The sequence below is a fragment of the Dasypus novemcinctus genome, chromosome X, assembly GCF_030445035.2.
Source record: "Dasypus novemcinctus isolate mDasNov1 chromosome X, mDasNov1.1.hap2, whole genome shotgun sequence".
In the NCBI taxonomy this organism is placed as follows: Eukaryota; Metazoa; Chordata; class Mammalia; order Cingulata; family Dasypodidae; genus Dasypus; species Dasypus novemcinctus.
In genome coordinates, this window is record NC_080704.1 from 157,856,199 (window position 1) to 157,877,899 (window position 21,701).

The following is a 21,701-nucleotide window of genomic DNA, read 5'->3' on the forward strand; positions in this document are numbered from 1 at the left end:
TTTAGGTTTATTTGAAACAGTGAGGGCTGTTGACAGGTTTAGTTTCTGAAGACAACAGAAATGGTGAAAATATGAATCCTTTTATCTGTGCAGTGCAATGTTTACTGCATCCTCTTTTCTTGTTCGGGTCCCTGCTTCATCTCTCTTGTGCACCGATGTTTTGATAACAAGCACTCATCTATGCTATAGGAAGCCAAAGTCAAATTAATATTAAAAGCAAATACTGCCATCTGGTAGATTCCTGTCTTCTCCACCAGGTCTAGAATTTGCTTAGGGTACTCTATAGCAGTCAGACCCCCTGGGCTAGATAACCCCTTCCCTGCTTCCCCCCTCCCCCAATACAGTACCAAAACTGGTTGTTACTGGCAGGAGATGGAAAGATGGGCAGGGCAGTTGGGAGTGGAGGGTGGGACTTATGAGGGAACAGTGTGAAAATGGCAGAATGGGGGTGGGAGGACAGAGATATTAGAAAGTGGGAAAACAAAAAGGTTTTCCCAACAAGGATTTTGAGTATTACAAAACCCAAAAACTGGAGAGGATGAGGAAGGCCTGGATTGTTGGGAACTCTTGCTGGACCACATCTGCCACTCACGTGACTCCAGTGACTCCATCCAAAATGCACTCACTTGCAAAATGCTCCAGAATTATGGGATACCCACTCTGCTGAATTGCTGCTTCAACTTGAACGTGAATTCCTCTGGCTGGTTAGGTGCTTTGGGTTGAAATGGACAGAGAGAATCTTATTCAGGCTGCTTTAATGATTTAATGAATCTAGTCAGTGATCCCGGGTGGCTACTAACATCTCAAAAAAGAGAGGCAACCAGACATCATGCACCTTCAGATGGAAGCACATAGTACTATCTATGAAGGAGTCTTGCCAAATGCAAAGGAGAATCGGATCAAGCCTTGATCTAACTACCAATTTACAGGAAATACAAAGGACCGGAAGCATGTTAAAAGACATCAGAGGGATGCAAACAGCAAGATCCAGACTGTAAGAGACTATGGGACAAATGATCTTGTTTCTTCAACAAATAATTTGAAAAGAACAAAAGAAACAAACAAACAATTGGGGACACCTATAGAGCAAAAGAGGCTTAAATACATATTGACTAGTCACAATGTGTGCACCTTCTTTAGATCCTCATTCAAACAAATTGTAAAACTAAAAAATCCTAAGGCATTTAAGAGGTAATTGGAAATTTTAACATAATTGAATATCTGATGCTCTTAAAGCATTATTTTAGGTGTGGTTATGGTGTTGTGTTCATGTTTTCCTGAGTCCTTATTCAATGTAGACATATATGCTATAGTAGTCACCAATGAAGTGATATGATATCAAGGGTTTGCTTGAAAATCCTCCGTGGGCAAATGTACTTAGCATTATTCATAATAGCCAAAAGGTGGAAACACCAAATATCCATCAGTGGATGAACAGGAAAACAAAATATGGTATATTCACACAATGAAACACTATTCAGCAATAAAAAGGTACAAACTTTCCTTGTGATCTATTAATTAAAAAATTTTTTTTAAAAAGGTACAAACTACTGATAAAGCTTCGGCATGGATGAATCTTAAAAATATTAAGCTAAGCACAAGAAGCTAGATGCAAAAGATTTTATATTTTATGATTCCATTTTAGGAAATGTCCAGAAAAGGCAAATCTATAGAGACAGAAATTATGTTAGTGGTTTTCAGACCCTCAGAATGGGAATGGGGAGTGACTGCAAATGTGCACAAAGAATCTTTTTGGGGTGATAAAATATTCTAAAACTGGATTGTGGTAATATTTGTACAATTGTTAATTTATTAAAATCCATTGACTCGTACACTTAAGTAGGTGAAATTTATAGTATGTAAATTGTACTTCAGTAAAACTGTTTTTCTAGGTGCTGCAGAGGATGAGGGGAGGGTGTGGGTAGAAATTTAGACCATTTACATTTAAAGAGATAATTGATATAGTTGGTTTGGATAATTGGTACAGTTACCATATTTGCAACTGTTTTCTATTTGTTCCTCTTCTTTGTTTACTTCTTCCCACTCTTTTACTGCTTTCTCTGGTTTTAATTGAGTATTTGATATGGCTCCATTTTCTCTCCTATCTTAGCATACCAATTATATATTTTTAGAAAACATTAGTGGTGTCCCTAGAGTTTGAAATATACATTTAAAACTATCTTAAGTCCACTTTCAACACTATACTACTTCATGGTTACTGTAGGTATCTTATAATATTCCCAATTCCTCCCTCTTTTGCCTTATAACATTGTCATTCATTTCACTTGTCCATTACCTATAGACATCAAGTATATTGCTGCTATTATTTTTAAAAAACTATAATCTGTTGGAGCAACTAACAATAAAAAGATTTTACTTTAACTTCATTTATTTCTTCTCAAATGTTCTTCCTTTTTATGTAGATCTGAGTTTCTGATCTATATGATTTTCCTTCTGTCTGAGGAAATTCTTTTAACATTTCGTGAAAAGCAGGTCTACTGGTGACAAATTCTCCCAATTTCTGTTTGTCTGAGAAAGGCTTTCTCCTTCACTTAAAAAAAATCGATATAGTTTTTTTAAAAAATTGATATACAGATTACATAAATGTTACATAAAAAATATAGGGGAAGGAAGTGGACCTGACCCAATGGATAGGACATCTGCCTACCACATGGGAGGTCTACAGTTCAAACCCTGGACCTCCTTGTCCCGTGTGGAGCTGGCTCATGTGCAGTGCTGATGCGTGCAAGGAGTGCCGTGCCACGCAGGGGTGTCCCCCGCATAGGGGAGCCCCACGCGCAAGGAGTGTGCCCCATAAGGAGAGCTGCTCAGTGCGAAAGAAAGTGCAGCCTGCCCAAGAATGGTGCTGCACACATGGAGAGCTGACACAACAAGATGACACAACAAAAAGAAACACAGATTCCTGGTGCAGCGGATAAGGATAGAAGCAGTCATAGAAGAACACACAACGAATGGACAGAGTGCAGACAACTGGGGGGGGGAGGTGGGAAGGTGAGAGAAAATAAAAAAAATATATAGGGGATCCCCATATACCCCACTCCCAACTCCTCCCACATTTTCCACATTAACAACATCCTTCATTAGTGTGGTACATTTGTTACAATTGGTGAACACATTTTGAGCATTGCCTCTAAGCATGGATTATAGTTTACGTTGTAGTTTACAGCCTCTCCTGCACAACTTTATAAGTTATAACAAGATATATAATGGCTTGTATCTGTCATTGCAATGTCATTTAAGACAATTCCAAAGTCCTGAAATGTCCCCATATTACACCTATTTTTTCCTCTCCCTCCCTCAGAAACTCCAGTGTTCGCTGTCTCTACATCAGAGATACAAGTTCTTCCATTGCTAGAATCACAAATATCTATACTAGAATATCAGTACATCTACACTAATCCATTGTTCATTCCCCAATCCTGAGGATTCTAGGATGGTGATGCTCACTCCACCTCTAATTGAGAGGGGGCTTAGATCCCATGGGATCTCTGTTCCTTTGGATAGTTGTTGTCCATCATCATCTCCTTGTTAGTTGTCCTGGGTAAGTCCAATGAACTATAGAGTAGGTATAGCAACTCTATTGAAATTCATTCTCCTTCACCTTTGAAGGTTTTTGCTGAATACAGAATGCTAGATTGGTGGTTTTATTTTTTTCAACTATTTAAATATTTCATTCCACTCTCTTCTTGCTTGCATGGTTTCTGAAGAGAATTTCAACATAGTACATTTCCTTGTTCCTCTAAGAGTAAGACGGATTTTTCCCCTAGCTTTTTTCAAGATTTTCTCTTTGCCTTGGTTTTCTGCAGTTTGAATATGATATGTCTAGGTGTAAATGTTTTGATATTCACCCTGCTTAGTGTTCTCTGGGCTTCCTCAATCTGTGGTTTGGGGTCTGTCATTAATTTAGGAAAATTCTCAGCCATTATTGCTTCAAATATTTCTTCTGTTCCTTTCTCCCTCCTTTTGGTATTCCCATTATGCATATGTTGCACACTTTGCAATTTTCCTACAGTTTTTGGACAATCTGTTCTCTTGATTCTTTCTTTTTTTTTCTTTGCTTTTCAGTTTGGGAAGTTTCTGTTGACATATCCTCAAGGTCACTGATTCTTTACTTAGCCATGCCTAGCCTAATGATTAACCCATTAACGGTGTTCTTCACTTCTGTTACAGAGTTTTTTATTTCTAGCATTTCTTTTTTATTCTTAGAGTTTCCACCTCTCTGCTTACACTACATATCTGTTCTTGCATGTTGCCCACTTCTACTATTAGATCACTTAGCATACTAATCATAGTTATTTTAAATTCCCAATTTGATAGAATTCTGAAATCTCTGCCATGTCTGAGTCTGGTTCTGATGTTTGCCCTGTCTCTCCAGATTGTTTTTTGTTTGGTTTTGGTTTTGCATTTTACTAGACCTTGTCATTTTTTGTTGAAAGTCAGACCTGGGATATCATGTAAAAGGAACTGAGGTAAAAGTCCTATTAATGTGAGGCTTTATGTTTATCTGGGTAGGAGTTAGGTTGTGTGTACTGTTTGCTGTAGCATAGATATGAGGAGACAAAATTTTCTCTGGTGTCTTTGTTTTTGTCTCCCTGTTGTCTTTGGGTTTTCCTAGAGACTCCTTCTTAAATAGGGTCTGAACCTTGAAGTCTTTTCATCTGTATCCTCTGTTATTATAATGGAGAACAATTGATGTGGTGGTAGGATGTAAGGGAAAGCATTCTGTTCAATAATCCTATGATTGGGTCTCGTGATCCCCTTAGTTGTAGCCTTCACAAGTGCTTCTCAGTTTTTGGAGACTGGAGTTGGATATTTCCTTTCCCCTATGTCAAATGGTAGAGAGGGGTAGAGTTGGGTTTTCCTTTCCTCTACATCACTTAGGGTAAACTACATAGGTTAAACTCTGGTAAAAGAGTTTCCCTTGAGGGCAGGCTTTTGTTAAGGAGAACAAAATACTCTTAATATATTTCAAAATGTTTAATTTTCCTTTCCCCTTGCTGGAAGCATAAGGGGCTTTCCTCCTGATCTTCACAATGAGAACCTGGTGGGGTTCCTGAAGGTAAAGTTCACAAAAGTGGGACGGTCCCCTTAAGGCTGGACTTCCAAGAGTTTTTATCCATCAAACTAGTCCATGCTCAGTCTCCAGCAATTAGTCAAATACCCTTTAAGTGTTCTAACTCAATAGAGTGGAGGTTTCTGCTCCTGGTAGGCTGTGATTCTCTGGATCTATCTTTCCAGTTTTGGGGGCAATAGTTTGCCCTATGACCTCAATTCTCTGGATAGATCTAAGAAGAGTTGTTGATTTTCATTTTTTAAGAAGTTTTTTCTTAGGGAGTGGATGTAGCTCGAGTGGTTGAGCACCTGCTTTCCGTGTACAAGGTCCTGGGTTCAATCCCTAGTACCACCTAAAAACAAAACAAACAAACAAACAAGCGAAAAAACCAACTCTCATTTGGGAGTGGATGTAGCTCAGTCGTTGAGCACCTGCTTCCTGTGTACGAGGTCCTGCGTTCAATCCCTGGTACCTCCTAAAAATGTTGTTTTCTTGTTGTGAGGCCTAGAATGGTGACTTCCAAGCTCTTTACCTAATGGACTAGAAAACGAAATCCTGGTAGGAATTAAATGAAACAAGATTGACCATGAGTTGACAGTTGCTTAAGATGGGTGATGGATTCATGGGGTTTATTAGGCTACTTTCTTTAATTCTGCATGTTTGAAAATCACCACCAAAAAGTAAAAAATAGAAGAGGAGAAATGTGGATGTAGAAAGTCATCAAGATCTAAGGTTTCTCTGGGGATCAGTTATTCTCACCATTTCTCTCTCTCATGTGCTACATCATCTCTCATGGTGTCTCTGCATCTTTTGTTTACTATCCTCTCATGACCAACTGACCAAAGTTCTTGACATCCTTTAATCCAAATACTAGAGAGAGAAAGTTTACATGCCCACGCTTAGGCAAATCCTTTGATGCCAGCCTAAATAAGGAGACTCCTGGGTCAGGTGGCCATTCCTGGCCCAACCAGCTCACATCAAAATATACAAACATACACACACATACACACACAATGATATGGCCCTTGGTTCCTGAGCAGGAGACTGTGGAATAGGCTGTTTCAACTAGAAGAGAACACTGAACATGGCAGGCAGTAGCATGTCCAATATAACCCCCATTCCCACTACAAGTAGAACATAAAACGAGCTGTTTGATTTCTGTAATTGCCTCTGCTGGACATGGCTCCAGCACCTGAGTCTGAGACTCAGTGCATTGTCTACCATATAAGAACTAGCAAAAGTGACAAAAAGTTTCCCCAGTCTAGCAAAGGTTAAAAAGCAAGCTAAACTCATCTGACGGGCCTGTGGACCTAAGTGTGGATTAAATGAACACAGGGATCTACCCACTACCTAGAAAGTTCACTACTTCAGCAGGCCTGGCACTAAAGAAAGAAAGAAACTTCTGGGGGCCAAGCCTGTCTCTGCCTACTTGTGGTGGGGCAAGTAAGTGATGGTGAGTGGTTCATTAGCAACACTTCACTCCCGCCACCTCCAAAGCAGTTGATTATAAACAGTTTCCTGATTATTACCCCATGAGCACATCTGCAACCACCCACAAAAATGGCATGTTGCCTTAGGCAGGGAGAGTGCTACATTTGAGCAAAGAAAACTATTCAGCCTCCAAGCCCCATTGGCTTGTCCCACTTGAACACATCGCAGAAAAAGTAGGACTCTCCTCTTGCCGCTGTTACACTCCAGCTCTTTGGCTGGGTCAATGCCAATGGTAAATTCATGATGCCAAGCAGATGCCCAAGGCTGACATAATTAACTCCAATTAGCTGACCCCTTTTCTCTTTGTATCTTGGCTCCAAAGGAGTTTTTCTCTGTTGGTACTAGACTAACAAAAAATTTTTCACGTGCTCTGTATCTTAGGCAGTTATTCTCTGTAATCATTCATCATGGTAGGTGTGTAGAACCAGCAGTTAACCCAGCTCAGCCTTTGGAAAGGACATTCTGCTTCAAAATGGACCAAGTCCAGATATATTAAAGAGATCTGCCTACACTAAGAAACACCTTGATGCTCTTCGCTTTACTTCCTTTAATCTCCAGTCTCTGGATCCCAACATCCCTTTCACATTTTCCCACAGCTCCATGGCACAGATGAGCAAGCTCTCCTAAAGGAAATCATTTTTATCTCCATCAAGAAGTAAGATATCAGGGAGAGAGGAATTCTTTCTTAGAACATTCTTCCTCCTCTACCATGAACTTTTCTTTAGGCTCATTTCTTTTTTTAGGTCATTGGCTTTCTAAATCTACTCATTTCCCCGACTACTCCTTCACCTCAACCCCAATGACCACATTGCATCTGAATATACATCTACAATTGAGCCTTTATCTTACTCTTTGCTTTTCTGTTTTTCATAGATTTTGGCTAGCATAACAGAAATCAATGGATTCTCCTCCCTGTTTACCAATCAAAGAAACAATTCTCAGCTATCTTCTTCCACTGACAACCCTCTCACCCAATAAAGCTTTATGACCTGAGATGCTGTGAGAATCTGCCCACTCAGTCCTCATTTCCTCTCCTTTTTATCATTGGCAGGACTTAGCACAACTTCTAAGTTATAGAATCATGTCCAAGGGGCAATTACCCCTTCCAGGTACAATCAAGCCTCTGGACCAATTCTGGTGGTTTGTTCATCACCCACACTGGTTCCAGTCCCTGAAGTCAAAGCACAACTAAGCTTCAAGGGAGAACACAGAGCTCAGTGCAGGACAGGAGCCACCTTCTAGAGCAGGAGTTATTAACTCCTAGACTGCAGACTCTATGGATTGTCTTTATAGGTCTATGAGTCCCCTGAGGCTGGGTTTGTGTGTGTGTATGTGTGTGTGCACTAACACACTATTGTGGGAACAGGGTCCCTAGCTTTTCTCTAGCTTCTCAAAGGGGTCTCTAATTTTAGAAACTGTTAAGAATCACTGTTTTCAATAAACACTGGGCTTGGTCAGCAGTGCCCTTTGGCCCATTGTGGAAAAGGTCAGAGGACTGGGCCAGGTTTGGTGACACTCAAAATAGAGCCCTCTTTCTCCACAGCCAGACAGCCCAGTACCAGCCACCAACCCAGACCTGAATCCAGACGCCAGGGCTCAGATATTGAAGGGGTCCATAAATCATTTCAAGGACTGAGTCAATCTGAATCTAAATCTTTACCCATGAACATCACGCACATTGAAAAGGTGGTGATGAAAACAGAACCAGTGGGACTACATTTATGAAGCCCTGCCCTCCCCATTAAAATGAGGAACCTGAGCCCAGAGAAGGGAAATGGCCTATTTACTCTCATACATGGAATCTGTGGCTGAGACAGGCTGGAATACAGATTCTTTGATCTCACATTTGGCTATATAGCATTCGTTGGCTTCATTTGTCCTCTCCTTGCACCCTGGGCTCCTGTGGAAGATGGAAGCCTATCATTAGCAATAGCTACTCATCAGATAATTGTGAGTAAAGCCTTCTAAAATGCTAACATTAGCATAAGCAGAGCCAGCAATCCAGTGCAAGAGAGAAAGCAAAAGAACACCCCCCCCCCCACACACACACTTATTTATTTCATTCTAGGGGAGGGAACTCTGACCAAATATGAGCATTAGTTAGGAAAATGTTTGAAAGAAAGAGTTAAATAACTCAGTAACCATAGGAGACCTGTAGACAGTTTTTAAAACATCTTATTGGAAATCCAGGGTAAGGTGTACCAAGAATCCCAAATACCAGAGACTTGGAAAGAACCATTTTTAAGCAACTAAGTAACCAAGTCAGATAGATGAGCAGTGTGAAAAAAACCCTTTCTCCAAATGGAAAGATAGTCCCAGCAAAGGGAACAAAGACCCTCTCCAAAAGTGGCAAGGCAGAGGCAAGCTAGAAATCAAGGGAAACCAAGGAGACTGCAGAGGGATCAGGCATTGTCCCCAAAAGTCAAAGCGAAGAGCCTCTTCAGGTATAGTATAGTCTAGAGAGGATGCTGACAAAACAATCATTGGGCACAATTGACAAGATAACTGCCATGCTTGGGAGAACAGAAAATGAACAGAGACCAAACTGAATATCACTGGCATGTCAATCTCTCTCATTGGATGTGCCCATATATTGGCAAATGCTGTGTATGTCCAAGCCCAAAAGAGTAACCTAAATATCAGCCCCTCACTAAGATTCAGGGGTAGTGTCCCCATGAAACTAATCCAGAAAGTTCATCTGTCCTTACCAAGGGCCCATATGTCAGAGCCTGGCACAATACCACTGTGGGTTCCATTCATAAGGCAGGGTCCTAAGGAGACCCTGAGGCACAGGCTGGGAAGCATGCAATTTTTATAATAAATGATGGGCTAAATGACCATCTGGACAACAGTTTCCAGAAAAAGAAATCGTGCCTGGCCAACCTATTAGAAATGTGTGGGCAATAAGAATACATGGGCTCTGAGTCTCCACCTGCAGTCCCTGTAACCGCAGTTTCTCCACCTGTAAAGTGGGGCTAAAAATGATTCATGGGATGGCTTGAGGAGTAAATAAGACAATCAGTGTGAAAGTGCTTGCACAGCACCCGGCAAATAGGTGCTATTTTGATGATTATGATAAAAGTTCTGTCGTATCCTACACAGGAAGGCCCCCTTGGTGTGTGGGATCTCCGCATCTATGAGGACCGAGGCCAGGCATACATCGGGCCAAAGCTAGATCTGGGGGACTGTGAGTTGCTGCAGGATACGACATGACGGCAATTGCTCATCCTTAGAAACTTAAAAATGACATTTGTTTGAGCTCCCGTGGGTGTAATGGATGCTTCCCCCTCCTTCATTTGCGTTTTACTGGGTTGCCATCCAGAATATCTTGTCGGATGTTCCTGAGAAGCGCAGGCCAGTGGGCTGCACTGGGAGGCCGGTGGGCGGTGCCGGCGATGAGCGGTGGTCTGGGTGGGCAGGTGGAGACGCGCTCCAGTCCCCACCCACCGGAAAGCCCCCGCCGCCCCACCCTCGCCGGGCTCTCGTCGAAAGCAAGCTGTGTGCACGGCGCCCTCTGGTGCCCATGAGCTATCACTGCACCGCTGCCCGCGCCCCTACCCGGCCGGTGTCAACAAGGGTGGCTGCCACGACCCCTTTGAACGGCTGGGCACCCCTACCTCCACCCTGGGGTGTGCTCGACCCCCCTGGGCCCACAGGACGCAGACCCGGGAGGGGGGCGCTTCGTGTCTTTTATTTCTTTAGCAAAACTGCACCTGCCTAAGGGATCGCTCTCTGGACGTTCGCAGGAGGCCCCGGCTCAGGGCAGCCTGCATGGACGCGGCTTCAGGTTTCAAGCGGCCTGGCGCTCCATTTTCTCCTTGTCCCTCTTGACTTTGCTAGGCTTGCCCCTCCAGTACCAAGGTCACCCCGCGCCCTAACGGAAACAAGGGAGCCGGTCCTTTTAGACAGTGCCACTGCCAGTCCACATCTCTCTGCGCCCTAGCGACTGCTATCCGCTGCCCTCACCACCATTTTCGTTTGCAGCAAGTGGGGCTTATCTCGCTGGCAGCCCACATTCGTAACTAAACGGGTTACCCGCAACCCCACTACCTCTTGGGAAGTCAGGTAGATGCCCGCGAGTCCAAACAAGCGCGGGTGCTGCCGTTTAGAGAACCGGGTATTTGATCAGACGTAGAAACCGACGGCCACCTTGCGCGCCTTCTGTCTATTGCTCGGCAAACTATTAAAACAAACTGGATTTAACAAAGGGAAAATAAATTTGCAAGGGCCTGCTGTGCGGAAATGTGGGTTGCTATCAGCACCGGCGCTTAATGAGGACTGAATTATCATTGATATGTGGACTAAATTTATAGTGCATCATTAATACTTTTGAAAGAAAACATTCCAGGCATTGCCTATCTCTTCCTTCAGCGTATGTGGATGGGATCCAAAATGTGTGTCTGGATCGCCTGCGAATTTTAAACGGCAATCTAATTATCATTCACTTCTGGATTTGGCCATGGGACTTGTAACATCGGCCTTCATTTCCCCCCTGCGCCCTGTTCTTAATGACACCGAGATTTCTCTCAGTTTCCTTGTAATGAGTTGTATTACTGAGTAGCAGGGCCTCCAAGGATGTGCATTCATACTTTCAAAGGTTAAAATGTTTTTAACCCTAATAAAAAATATTATTATTGTCTCAGTCATGGTATTATCTTCTCTTACTTGGTTGTCCCTTGCTCTCCCCACCCCCCCGATCTTTTATATCAACTCGGCAGTACAGGCTTATCACAAGCAAAGCATTCTAATTCAGGACTCATCTCCAAATGTGTTCTTGGTGAAAGGCAGATCCCTAAGAAGGAGCAGAGAAAAAATGATAAGGGAAATACAGTAGTAAGAAACAATTGCATGTCACCATTTCCACCAACCCAATGCTTACAGAAGCATCTGCATTAGGTGGGTCTCCTTAAACGTGTGTTTGCTTCTCTCTTTTCTTTTGTGCCTATATATGCTCTAATTTTTAAATTTTACTCTTCCATATGTGCAAAATTGAAAGTTCAAACTTGATTTCTTCTGGCAGTTTTCAAATACTTGCTTCCCTCTACAACAGTGCAAACTTCATGAAAGGGAAGAAACCGGGAGGAACTCCCAGATCAAACAACAAGAAGATTTCCACTGCCCAGGACTTAGCAGAGGCTCACATACCTCTCTCTGGCTTAGAAGGCGGCCAGCAGGGCTCGAAGAGAAGGAGACAGCTGGCTTAAGAGGTCAAATTCTGCATGGTTGGTGCTTGTTTTATTTATGTGATCTTCCCGGAAGATTGGTTGGTAGGTAGACCTGAAACCGGGCTCCCAGAAAGGACTACTGAGTATTTTCACGGTGCCACTGTGCACTTTTCAAGGTGGGAGGGAGGAAGGGAATGGCCTGGCTCCAGGTCTGCTGCAGGAAGCTGGATCAGCCTGGGACCACTGGGGGCACCGAGGAGTTAAAGGTTGGAAGCAAGTGCTTCTCCTCTGACTCTGAGCCTCAGTTTTTTCATGGAAAAGGGGATCGACAACCTTAGGGCTGAGTGAGAACCAGAGAGGTTCATCAAGTATGCGGCTCATGGCAAGAGTTGTTCAAGCTATTGTTCCTTTCTGCTGGGTTGAGATTGTGGATCCTGAGAACACTCAGAGTACTTGTGAGTATGTGCGTGTGTATGTGCATGTGTGTCAGAGCATCAGTGAGGGAGCAAGAAGCCTGTCCACTAGAATTCCTTTCATGTAGGTATAGTGGAGTGCTGTGATTCCTAAGAGAGACAGGAGGATTCAGGTTTCAGGGCGCTAACACCACGCTGAGTGTTGTGGTTGAATGGACATATTTCTGAGTTTGTAAAACAAGGGACAAGGCTGGATTAAAGAGCTGAGGACTTATCCCAAAGCTGACAGGATGTGGACTGTCATCAAGCGCACCAATAAGGTATAAGAAGAACCATCTTCAAAATAATGAGCGGCACTGGAACCAGGGAAAGAAGAATTGAAGTTAGACCGAGAAAGAATGCAGCGAGCCTGCGAGTGAGGGCTGTGATTGGGGTTTTGCAAACGGAGAAATGAAATCTCATTCTGTGCAAATACAGTATTGCACAGAGCCCTGCCTGGGAGTGCAACCCTGTTGATGGGCGGGCGATGCAGTTGATGCCTCTGGAGGCGCCTTTCCGCTTCACCTTCTTGCATAATACAGATTTCTCCTTGCTGTGTTTTTTTTTTTTTCTTTCTAGTAGCCAAAACCGATGTCTCCTGTGCAGGATTAGACTGAGAAAAGAGATTTCCAGTATCAAAGACCCCCTTTTCTGAACAGTATTAGCAGCCCTGGGATGGATTTTATGTTGAAGAACCCTTTTCAAATGGTAATTTATAGACATATATAAAATACCTGGTCACCAGGAAGATTTTACTTTTTAAAAAGTGACAAACAGGCTTTTTTTTGCCATTTTTTGTCTTTATTTATTTATTTAATATTACATTAAAAAATATGAGGTTCCCATATACCACCCCACCCCCTCACCCCACTCCTCCCCCGATAGCAACAATCTCCTCCGTCATCATGAGACATTCATTGCATTTGGTGAATACATCTCTGAGCACCACTGCACCTCATGGTCAATGGTCCACATCATAGCCCTCATTCTCCCCCAGTCCACTCAGTGGGCAAACAGCCTTTTTAAAATATCAATGTTAAATTTTGCGAACTTGATGTACTTAACGTGGTTACATAAGTGAATATCCATGTTCTTAAGAAAGGTACAAGAAAGTACTAAATTTTCAAGGAGCATGACATATACAACCTACTCTCACATGTTTAGAAAATTGATAAATAGATTGAAGGACAGATGGATAGGTAGAATTATACAGTAAATGTGACAAAATGTTAAATGTAGGTGGATCTGGGTATCTAGGTGGGGGGTATTCGGAGTTCTCTATATGGGGTTTGTATTATTTTTGCAACTGTCCTGTAAATGTGAAATTATTTCAACATAAAAACTTTTTTTAAAAAATGCAACAAGCAGTTTGGGATGGTATGGCATTTGTCAGTATAAAACCTCTTACAGACCTTTATTTCCCGTAAAACCTACTCAGGACTTCAGTCCTACTGCTGCTTCTTTTTTTTTTTTTTGCCAAATGTGTGATGATTACTGTATTAACAAAGCTTTCTCAGGCGATTCCTAACTCCTTTTTTCAGTGATTAACAATGTCAGGGTAGCCCTGACATTGCAGTCCTTTAAAACTCTTATCAAGATTTCTGTATAGATGACGACTTTGAATGTTGCATTCTTCTCTGCCTGACTGGAAAAGTCAGCTTTTGCAAATATATTTAAGAGGAATTTAATCTGTAGCTAAGTGGGAGTGGGGTAGGTATGTGACATGTTATGTAAGCTTCTAAAATGTCTTCTTCCCTCACTAATACTATTGAGAAAATCTCATTTTGTAACTGAAAATCAATTCCTTCTGGAGGCAGGGTTGGCTTTCATTAGAAATGTGATGGTACGTTTTATATCAGTTATTAATTGATAGAATCTCTGTCTTATAGTTGCTCTGCCGAAGCTGGGGTCAACCCTTGCCTCCAAATTGGTTTGGATGTTGAGACTGATGAAGACATGCGTGCACCAAGAAGATATGAAAAGATTTAATACTCAGACCATGAAGCTTTCTGGGAAGAGCAGGGCAGGCACACAAGCCTGTCCATTTGGAAGGGGCAAAAGGCATTGGTTTTATTGTGGTTAGGTAATGGGGTCAAGGTAAGTGTTCCCAAGTGTAGGCTGAGGTTTGCATAGTTTGAATTTCTCTGCCCATGCCTAGCGGGAGGGACCCCCAGGGTTTTCTCATGGGCTTGCTCCAATTTGGGGCAAAAGGGAAAGGGGGAGTGGTAGGGCTTGAAATCTTTCAGTGGTCAGACATCATAAATGTGGTCAGACACTTTATTAAAATTCACACCTGATGTTTGATGATGACTGAAATGTGCCATGTTTCATTTAATTGAATTTGAACTTAAGTAAGCCATTATGGCTGGGTGTCTATGAGGCCTGCAGCATGATTGTAAGAGAGGTGAAGGTCCCATTGAATACTTTGTACAAGAGTCCAACATTATGTATTCTGAGAAGTGAAAGGAGGGCCTTGATCACTAACAATGATGTCTGGAACTCTGAAGTGGAAGAGTGTCTTGGTGAGAGTTTAGTGGTTTTTTTAGTATGTGCAGAGACATGTGAGCTTCTTTTCTTAGGTACCAGGGCTGGGAACTGAACCCAGGACCTTGGATGTGGGAAGCCAGCACTCAGCCACTGAGCCACATTGGCTCCCCTGAGTTTTTTTTTTAAATTCTCATAGAGGGTTTTATATTTTATTGTCTTTATTTATTTATTTAATATTACATTAAAAATATGAGGTCACCATATACCCCCCAACCCCCTCACTCCACTCCTCCCCCCATGGCAACAACTTCCTCCATCATCATGAGACATTCATTGCATTTGGTGAATACATCTCTGAGCACCGCTGCACCTCATGAACAATGGTCCACATCATAGCCCACACTCTTCCACGGTCCATCCAGTGGGCCATGGGAAGACATACAATGTCCGGTAACTGTCCCTGCAGCACCACCCAGGACAACTCCAAGTCCCGAAAACGCCTCCGCATCTCATCTCTTTCTCCCATTCCCCACACCCAGCAGCCACCATGGCCACTTTCTCCACTCCAATGCCACATTTTCTTCAATTACTAACCACAATAGTTCATGAATAGAATATCAGTAAGTCCACTCTAATGCATATTCTATTCCTCCATCCTGTGGACCTTGAAATGGTTGTGTCCCCTCCACATCTATATCAAGAGGGGACTTAGATTCCACATGGATGCTGGATGCACTCCTCCTGCTTTCAGTTGTAGGCACTCTTGGCTTCATGGTGTATTGGTTGACCTTCTTCAACTCCATGTTAGCTGAGTGGGGTAAGTCCAATAAACCAGAGTGTAGGAGCTGAAGTCTGTTGAGGCTAAGGACCTGGCTATCAATATGGTCAGTCCAGAGATTCAGACCCTTGGATATATATTAAACACCAGCACCAACTACAGTTCTGTGAAAAGTAACAGGAGAGGTTTGTGAAAAAAGATCACATCAGAGTCCAGCTCCATCACACAGAAGCACAAACTCCAAAGAAGGGCCAACTGACATGGCCCAGAACTCCATCTGCCACGACCATAGAACCTGTGGGTCTCTGTAGCCCTCAGAAGAACCAATACCCAGGGTTGTATCTACTTTATCTGTCTCTGGGACTCTGCTGAGGTGTGCATAAGGGCATCCCCTCTGATAACCTCCCAGCTTTTTTTTTGGTGACTCATAGCCATATAAACTCGTTTGTCCTTTCCATTTCCCCCTTGATTCAGATCAAAAAGCGTTTTTAACTCCTGGTATTAATTGTAGACTGAGATATTCTGCTGGTCCGAGTTGACCCTTTTATTCAAGGTCATTTTCTAGTTACATCATCAGCTGGGACTTGGTAGTAATCCCTTGGCACCAGGGAGGCTCATCCCAGGGAGTCATGTCCCACATTGGGGGGAAGGCAACACATTTACATGCTGAGTTGGGATTTGAGACTGGCCACATTTGAGCAACACGGAGGCTCTCAGGAGGTAATTCTTAGGCACCCTGCAGCTCTAGGTCTTATTCTTATTTCAGGTGCACAGGCCCACAAGCATAGTCATTAGTATCAAGGGCTCATTGTTGGACCTTCATTCTTTTTTGGTCTTTGCTGTTGCACTTGGGGGATTGTTGCTGTTCCTTTAGGGACTGTGATAGAGCTCCCTTGGCTAGGAACTCAGCACTCCCTCAGTTGTTGTTTTTACTTGTATCCACTATGAAAATATCCAAACATTTTTATGTACTCTGGATATATGCCCTGTAGAATTCCCTGCCAACCATGTGTCCCCTGTCATTAACATCCCACTCCAGTATTCCTCCACTGCCATTGTTGAAACTCTCTGTGATCCAAAACTTCCTGAAAAGTGAAGCCCAATATATTACCAGGTTCCCTTAATAGTAAAATGGAATATAGCGATGAGTTTAAAGGTTAGATATAGAATACTTATTAATTTGGAAAAATTACGGTAAAAGTAAATTCGGGTATCAAAAAATTGTATATGTCCTATCTTTTTCCTTTCTTTTCTCTAATTATTAAGCTTATCTTCACAAGAGTCTTAGATCACAGTAATTCATATATACAATATACAGTACTCCCACATATCCAACATAAAACCTTTTCCCTTCCACAGCAATAACCTTTTTACATATTCATACTATATTTACTGAAACTGATGTACAGATATTGAGGCAATAACTTTCAAACAAGGTAACATTTGTGTTTACATTGTGGTTTATATTTTAGACTACACAATTTTCTAAATTTTTAGTTGTCTTATGTTTTACATTATGATTTACATTTTAGCCTATCAGCCCCTATATATTTTTGTTGTAATTTTACGTGTCTTATATCCATCCTTGCGTACTCTTGTGAAACACTTCTATTGCCCACACAGTTACATTGGTTACACCTATTCAATGCCTCTTTCCCCCTCCCCTTAGGGCCCATAGTGACAGTCAATCTTCATTGCTTGAAGGGCCATGTTCAGAGATAGTTGCAACAGTGGTGAGGGCTTGACATGCTCAACTGCCCTAATGCACTGGGAGACACCATTTCTCTTGAGAGATACAGTTCCCTCTATTTGATGGCATCAGTCCTCCCCAGGATGTGGGTATAGCTTCACCCTCATTATATGGTTCTCTATCCCATGATATAACCCACTATGGCAAAATGAGCATTCACATATTCCCTAGGAGCCTGCCCTTCATCAGATTATCCCCTCTAAGCATCTTAAACAGGTAACTTTCCTTATTATATTTTTGAAAAGGTTTTCTCAGCATTATAGTCTCAACCAAATACCTGACAATCTCCTATGTTTGTATGTTGCCCCACCCTCCCCCAATTTCTTGGGCAATATTACCCATCCTCCCATCCCTAGCCCCCCTCAAGCCTGCAAAGCCCCACCCAAAGGTAACCCTATGCCCCCATTTTATTACTTCCTTGTACAAATACTTACCTCCAGCTTATAATAGATTTCACCCATGTAGATGTCAGCTTACATCCTTCCTCTACCCCCCAATTTCCTGTAAGCCTATCATCCAGGCTCTAGCTCTCTGAGGCATCTTGTTTTACTTATTTCATGTCATTGAGGTCATGTAGTATTTGTCCTTCAATGCCTGGGTTGCTTCACTCAACATAAGGTTCTCAAGATTCATCCATGTTATCATGTGTGTTTGTAGTGTATTTGTTCTTAAAGCCGAGTAGTATTCCATTGTATGTATATACCACATTTTATTGATTCACTCATCTGTTGATGGGCATTTGGGTCGATTCCAACTTTTGGCGATAGTGAACAATGCTGCTATGAACATTGGTTGTGCATATATCGGTTTGTGTCCCTGCCTTCAGTTCTGCTGGGTATATACCCAGCAGAGGTATTGCTGGGTCATATGGCAAATCTATGGTTAGTTTTTTGAGAAACCGCCAAACTGTCCTACAGAAAGGTTGGGTCCTTCTGCATTCCCACCAGTAATGGATGTACTGTTCCCATTTCTTCATATCCTCTCCAGCATTTGTAGACTTCTGTTTTTTTCAGAGTTGCCAATCTTATGGAGTGAGATGGTATCTCATTGTGGTTTTGATTTGCATTTCTCTGATAGCTAGAGATTTGGGGCATTTTTTTCATGTGCTTTTTAGCCATTTGTATTTCTTCTTTGGGGAAGTGTCTGTTTAAATCCTTTTCCCATTTTTCAAATGGGTTGTTTATCTTTTTATTTTCAAGATATAGGATTTCTTTATATATGCAGGTTATAAGTCTCCTATCCGATATATGGTTACCAAATATTTTCTCCCATTGTGTAGGCTCTCTGTTTTTTTTTTCCATGTGTTTTTCTTGCTGTTTGTTCTTTTTGTTTTTAGGAGGCATGGGGGAACAAATCCAGAACCTCACATTTGGAAGCAGGTGCTCAACTGCTTGAGCTACATCTGCTCCCAGACATGTGATTTTGATTTATAATTTGGGTATCTGTGAGGCAAGAGATTCCCAGGGTTCTTTATCCAAAGGGGCAACCTCTGATAAGGAATTGTTATTGTCATTGGTTGGACCAAATGGCCAGACCATTGACAATGGCCCAAGAGTCTGTAAAATTGGTCAATTGATGGATTTTTGGCCAGGGTATCCTCTAGTGCTAAGATGACTGTCTAAAGTTGGGTCAATTCTTATGATGCCTGGGCCTTTCCTTCATCAGTGATGTCCAGGTTAGGAGATGGAACGCATTCATTCTTCTGTGCCACTGCTGCCTGTAAACTGTATGAACATCCTTTTCTGATTCCTCAGTTTATCTCAAGGGGTTCTCTGCAGTCTTTGGGTCCAGGAGAGCAGTAATCTCCTCCAGCACCATTGCATCTGTCAAGGGACTGAGGACAGGGGTGACCATCCACCCCCTGTAGATAGGATATGCTAGAGGTTCCAAGTTTGGCTCTAACTTGTAAGTATTATGGTCATTTAAATAAAGAGGGTTACTGTCTCTGTGACCAAAGAAATAATGGGCAACAAGGTACAGAGGGTCACCTGTGAGATCTTTCGTCTCTAGAAGGGCCCAGCCAATGATTGTTGCTTTAATGTACATAGTGTGGGGCCAAGGAAGGCAGTTTATTTTGCATCAGAAGCTCATAGGCAATTTACGGCTACTTGGGTTTTCAGAGACTCCAGGATGCATGAGAGGAGGCTGCTGAGGCCACTCTTGGATCTCTTGAAGGCACTAAGGAAAGCGTCTATAGTATTGCACTTTAGAGATATTTTAGAGCCTTTTATTGGAAGGGACCCCATTTGAAATGGGCCAATTTGCAAGTAACAGCACAAACAGGTTTAAGTAAAATTTGTGCAATAGGAATATGTTGCCTCCACAGCCCAAAAAGGGCTAAAAGATGTTGGACTTGTTTTAAAGATGGGAATGCTGACTGGGTCTATAGTTGTTTCTTTTTTTAATTTTATTTATTTTTTATTTTTTTATTTTTTTTTATTGACTTTGTAATAATATTACATTAAAAATATATATGTGAGGTCCCATTCAACCCCACCCCCCCACCCCACCTCTCCCCCCCCCAGCAACACTCGTTCCCATCATCATGACACATCCATTGGATTTGGTAAGTACATCTTTGGGCACCTCTGCACCTCATAGTCAATGGTCCACATCATGGCCCATACTCTCCTCCATTCTATCCAGTGGGCCCTGTGAGGATTTACAATGTCCGGTGATTGCCTCTGAAGCACCATCCAGGGCAGCTCCATGTCTCAAAGACGCCTCCACCTCTCGTCTCTTCCTGCCTTACCCCATACCCATCAGCCACCATGTCCACTTTTCCCAATCCAATGCCACCTCTTCTATGTGGACATTGGATTGGTTGTGTCCATTGCACCTCTATGTCAAGAGGAGGCTCAGATTCCACATGGATGCTGGATGCAATCCTCCCACTTTCAGTTGTAATCACTCTAGGCTCCATGGTGTGGTGGTTGTCCTTCTTCAACTCTAACTTAGCTGAGTGTGGTAAGTCCAATAAATCAGATTGTAGGTGCTGGAGTCTGTTGAGGCTCAGGACCTGGCTATCACATAGTTGTTTCTTGACACTGTCAAGGATGGAGTGGTCCTCAGCTAAACTAATGATTCCCAAGAATTCAACCAAGGTGGTAGAGCCTTGTACTCTTTATAGGGCAATGGCCCCTCCTCTTTTGTGAATATTTGTATGTCCTGAATGAAAGTCTCAAGTGAATCTCCTCGAGGAAAATGCCATTAGTGTGATGTCATGCTGTGCTCCTGGGGAAAGTTAGATGTGACTATGATCTTGCCTACAAAGACTGTGTGCAATGGCAGGGCTGTTGAGATACCCCATGGGTAGTTGGGTAAATGTATACTGTATCTCTTTGAGGGCAAGGGTAAACTGCCACTGAGAGTCTGTTGAAATAATCTTTGAATAGAAGATATTAGCCAAATCTATAATAGCAAAATATTTTCTAGGTGGAGTCAGTGATTTCAATAATATTGTATATGGCAACCTTAATCAGGGTACCATGGCATTAAGGTTTCAATAATCCATTGTTAGACACCATTCTTTTTTTTTTTTATAAGAGAAGATGTAAGTTTACAGAAAAATCATGCAGAAAATACGGAGTTCCCAAATACTCCTCCCCACAGTTTTCCCTATTATTAACACTTAGCAAACGTATGGTGTTAATAACTACTACAATTGATAACACAATATTATTATAATTACACTATTAACTATATTCTATACTTTCCCTTAGGGTTCACTCTTTGTTTTGGGGAGTCTTTGGTTAAATTTTATTTTAGTAATATATAGACAACCTACATTTTCCTCTTTTAATCACATTCAAATATATAATTCAGTGATGTTGATTACATTCATAACATTGTGCTATCATCACTGCCATCCATTACCAAAACTTTTTCCATTACCCTAAACAGAAGGTACCATTCCTATTGATTAGCTCTGAAAATTGGCCAAATTGGCTTATTAAGGGGGAGGCAGTAGTAACAATGACCTCTTCTTTCAGGAGGTCTTGTACAATGGGTCTTAATTTCTGAAGGCTTTGTTTAAATCTATCTTGTCCTGAATTAATGATTTTTAAATAGCCGGGTGGGAGATGGGAGAGGATCTATAGGGTCCCATTTTGTCAAGCCAATTGTAACTGCCAAAGACTTAGTTTTCTTTCAGTTTTCACATGCTGGATCAGCATGTCCATGCCCATTCTGGGATATTTTAAGGCAATGGGCAACCTGGGGAATTTAGTCAAGGCAGGAGTTCCAATGGTTAGGGAGAGTCATACCTGTTTGTCCTCTAGTTTATGTTTGCTAACTCTCCTAAGAGTAATAGAGGCTATCTTGTTTAAATTAAGTAGGATTCCCAGCTATAATTGTAATTTGAGCCCCAGTAGTGTTAAGGCCATGAAAGTTTACCAATTGGTGCATTTCAGCTGATGCTGAAGTTAATTTAGAACCTATCTTGTAGAGGTACAAAAACCAGTTTCCCTTTCCTCCCTCTGTGCCAAGTTTTTCTTTGTGTATT

General features: G+C 42.1%; 1 pseudogene; it reads right to left on the minus strand.

Moving 5' to 3' along the window:
- Nucleotides 1-10,504: 10,504 nt before the first annotated feature.
- LOC111764274 (serine-threonine kinase receptor-associated protein-like) overlaps nucleotides 10,505-21,701 on the minus strand; it is a 115,244-nt pseudogene continuing 104,047 nt past the window's right edge.